Consider the following 4399-nt stretch of genomic DNA (forward strand, 5'->3'; position numbering starts at 1 on the left):
CAGGACGCGCCGCGCGGGCTCCTGGGAGTTGTAGTTCCGGGCGGTATGCTTCCGGTTGGTCCGGAAGCGTCGTCATGGCAGGTACAGGGAGCAGCTCCGCCTCGAGTCCCGCCTCCGCTGCGTCAGGCGCTTACCTGGGTGACTAGTGTTCTAGCCCCGGGCGAACCGGGCGCTGCTGTCCCGGGCCTGGACCACCCTCCCTGCCGCCGCTGCCGAACTCCGGAAGGCCTGGGTAGGTCGCGACCCCGTGAGCCTCAGTTTGCCCGTCTGTGAAATGGGGGCTCACGGTAGCTGCCCTTAGCAATGCGACCTTGACGAAATCTGATAGTTTTCTGCGTCCCATACGCAGGTCTGAACGCTTTCAAGGGGTCCTTTCATTTAACATTTACAGTACCGTGAGGAAGGGGCTGTTCTGAGCTCCCTTTCCAGATGAGGAGGCTGGTTTGAAGCTTCTCCTCGCTTATGAAGCCCTTGTGTTTAGAACATGAGGGATTGTTCCCAGATCTCTTTCTAGATGGCGAAGCTTAATGGGAGCCTAAATTACCATGGACCTATGTTGTGATGTTTCCTTATTGCGAGGCGCTGAAGACCAGAGCAGGGAACATGGTTCACGAAATCTCTGCCTGGCAGCTGTTACCCAAACCACTATTCAAGGGCATGGACCAGGATGACGAAAGGGCTCCTCACCCAGCACAGGGAGGATTCCTGGGCCACCACCCCCAGCCTACAGCGCTGGCTGAACCTGGAATCCTCAAGCCCACTGACAGCTCTTTGGGGCCCTGTTGGAACCTCCTTCCCACCTGAGTTTGAAGTGACCCTCACCCCGAGCTTCCCTGGCCCCCCACCTTTTCCTCCTTGTTCCTGATTCATCTTGCCTGTGCATTTGTCCACCCCAGTTTAGACTGCTCAGTTGGGGGAACAGCACGGTGATCAGAGAGGGGCAATGAGGGGCCTGACTGCAGACAGCCTTAGGGGCATCGTGATGGCTCTGACTCTGGCTTTGAGTGCCATGGGAAGCCATCTCATGGTTGGGAGCAGAGCACCGATGAGCTCTGACCTCACCAAAAGGTCACTTCTTTTTCTGTGTGGAGAATAGACTAAGAGGGTGAGGGAAGGAGCAGGATGATCCCTGAAACCAATGCAGTAATCAGGTGGGAAATGATGGCAGCTTAGATCAGAGTGATCAGCGTCCAGTTGCGGACGTTAGTATTTTAAAGGTAGAGACAACAGGTAGTAGGTTCAAGGTGTTGCTTCGTGAGCTGCAGTCCAGCCTGTAATACCCAGAGCAAGGCAGGCTTCTCAAGGAACGGCTATTCACCAAGGGTCTTTTTGGGTGGAGAATGGGTTGCAGGGGTGTGAGGATTCTGCTTCCCTGACGCAAGCCCTCCCCCACTCCATTTACCCCAGTGTGCTGCGTAGCACTCTGTTCTCTCCATGCTATGAGGGCGCAAAGGCTGGGCTGCGCAGCCATCCTGGATGCCCCTACTGTGGGGTTCTGAGCTATTTCTGAGCTGCCACGGTTTTCTGAATGGGACAAGATCAGAGCAGTGGGAGAATCTAGGTTCTCCTGGGGCATGCCTTTCCTCTGAGAGGTGCCTAAAGCGTGGTCACCCCATACCACCTGAAGGGCTCTGGCTGCTTCCATTTCTTCACAGCCAGATGATGAGAATGAAAGGTAAAGGAAGGGGAGTCCGGGGCACATTCTTGGAACAAGTAAGACCTTTCATGAGAGTATAACCGTAGGGTCACCAATAGTAAAATAACTAGTCCAAATAAGTTAGACTTGAAGTTATCTGTGCTCTCAGATCCTAGGATGAACTCATCTTCACCAGCTAGGAGCCCAGGAGTCATTAAGTTCAACGTTCTGTGGGACTGTGAGTCCTCCACATGGAAGTCAGCATGCCTCTCTGCTGTCAGTGGCCATGCAGAGGCTTCCCCGTGCACAGCTCTTCCTTGCTGCCTTGGCCACCAGCTCAGCATTCAGCCTCCAGCTTTTCTCGTCCCAGGGATTTAATGGTAGAGGTCTGCTCATTTTTCTTTTAAGAAAAACATGTAAAATACAATAAAGTTGTGAGGAATTCAGTGAAACCCTATGAAAACACTCCTAAGCTGAAAAAAAAAAATTATCCATGTGGCTGAAACCCCCATGTTCCCCTCTTCCATAGAAACTGCCTTTCAGAGACAGCCACTATCCTGAATGAAATACGGATTGCTCTGTGTTTTTTGGAATTTTACAACATATATGTATCCCAGAGCAATACAAAACATTTACTTTGCATTGCATTCATATAAATGTATCAATATAAGATTTTATCTGCAACTTGCATTTTTTGCTCCATGTATTTATCATTGCAAGATTTATCCTTTTTGATATGTGAAGCTTTATTTATTTTCATGGCTGTCTAGTTTCCTGTTCAATGAGTATACCAGAACTTGTTCATACTGTCTACTTTTGATGGCCACTTAGGTTCCTTCAGTAAATATTCATTAAAGAACCTACTATGCAGGGTGCCTGGGTGGCTCAGTCAGTTAAGCATCCAACTCTTGGTTTCAGTTCAGGTCATGATTTCAGGGTCCTGAGACTGAGCCCCCGCATCAGGCTCCAGGCTCAGCAGGGTGTCTGCTGGAGATTCTGTCTGTCCCTCCCCCCAACTCTCTCATGTGCTCTCTGTGTCTCTGTCTCTCTCTCAAATAAGTAAACAAATCCTTAAAAAAAATAACAACCTATAATGCAGGAGCTGGGAATAAAGTAGTGAGTAAAAATCACAAAACCACTAACCTCAAGGAGCTCACATTCTGGAGGAGAGTGCACAATAGAAAAATAAGTAAAGGGACGCCTGGGTGGCTCAGTCGGTTAAGTGTCTGCCTTCAGCTCAGGTCATGATCCCAGGGTCCTGGAATCGAGCCCTGCAGGGGATCCTTGCTTGGCAGGGAGCCTGCTTCTCCCTCTGCCTGCTCTGCCTGCTGCTCCCTCTGCTTGTGCTCTCTCTCTCTCTGACAAATAAATAAAACCTTAAAAAAAAGAGAGAGAGAAATAAGTAAAATATATAACACATCGGATGGGGATAATTGCTAAAGGCCAAGTAAGGAGGGGGGCAAAGAATGGGGGAGGAGGTGGTTGTGATTTTAAGTTGGTGGCTCAGGGAAGGGCCCACTAAGAAGGTAATATGCAAGCGAAGACCTAAAGGCAGGGAGAAAGCCAGCCATGCAGGTATCTGGGGAAAAGCATTGCAAGCAAAAGGCTTCCAGCTCCTATAAATGATATTGCTATGAAAATTCATATACAGGTCTCCTTTTGGACAGACGCAGGGGCTCTCTGGGGTAAGCCCTCAGAGTGGTCCTGATGGGCCATAGCAAATGAATATTTATGTCCAATGTTGGTAGATGTTTCCAAAAGGATTGCACCTTTTCTTTTCTTTTTTTAAAGATTTTATTTATTTATTTGACAGAGACACAGCGAGAGAGGGAACACAACCAGGGGGAGTGGGAGAGGGAGAAGCAGGCTCCCACTGAGCAGGAAGCCTGACCCGGGGCTCAATCCCAGGACTCTGGGATCATGACCTGAGCCAAAGGCAGACGCTTAACGACTGAGCCACCCAGGCGCCCCAGGATTGCACCTTTTCATACACCTCTTAGCAACGGTTAGGAGTTCCACTTGCTCCACATGCTCACCAATGCTTGGTAGTGTCAGCTTTTTAAATTAAAAAGTATGGGTAGAAAATGGTATTACATTTTGAGATGTTTGCTCTTCTCTTATTGGTGAGATTCAGCATCTTTTCACAGTGTTAGCCATTTGTGTGTTCTCTCCTTGAATTATCTCACTTCATGCGTTTTTCTCTCAGGTTGTCTTTTTCTTCCTGGCTTATAGAAGTTCTTCACAGAAATTCAACATTAATCCTTTATTAGGAATGTTATCCTTTCCAAGTTTTGACTTACCTTTTACTTTGTTTATGGTATCTTTTGAAGCAAAGACGGATTTTTTTAAAATGTCTTTTCCAGGACAACTGGATGGCTCAGTCAGTTGAGCTTCTGGCTCTTGATTTCCGCTCAGGTCGTGATCTCGGGGTCCTGGGATGGAGCTCCCCGTTGGGCTTCGTGCTCAGTGGGGGGCTGGCTTGAGATTTTCCCTCTCCCCCAAATTGTTCTCTCTCACTCTCAGATGAATAATTCTTTTTTTTTTTTTTTTTAAGATTTTATTTATTTGACAGACAGAGACACAGCGAGAGAAGGAACACAAGCAGGGGGAGTGGAGAGGGAGAAGCAGGCTTCCAGCCGAGCAGGGAGCCCAATGTGGGGCTTGATCCCAGGACCCTGGGATCATGACCCGAGCTGAAGGCAGATGCTTAATGACTGAGCCACCCAGGCGCCCCTCAAATGAATAATTCTTTTTTTTTTTTTT

At 48.6% G+C, this 4399-nt stretch overlaps 1 protein-coding gene across 1 annotated transcript in view; it reads left to right on the forward strand.

Moving 5' to 3' along the window:
- Positions 1 to 4399, forward strand: part of ZNF274 (zinc finger protein 274) — a 365529-nt gene that overhangs the window by 210436 nt on the left and 150694 nt on the right. The gene's annotated exons all lie outside the window — the stretch shown is intronic.

The sequence above is a fragment of the Leptonychotes weddellii genome, chromosome 16 (genome assembly GCF_054177405.1).
Source record: "Leptonychotes weddellii isolate Sample4059 chromosome 16, ASM5417740v2, whole genome shotgun sequence".
Taxonomy (NCBI): Eukaryota; Metazoa; Chordata; class Mammalia; order Carnivora; family Phocidae; genus Leptonychotes; species Leptonychotes weddellii.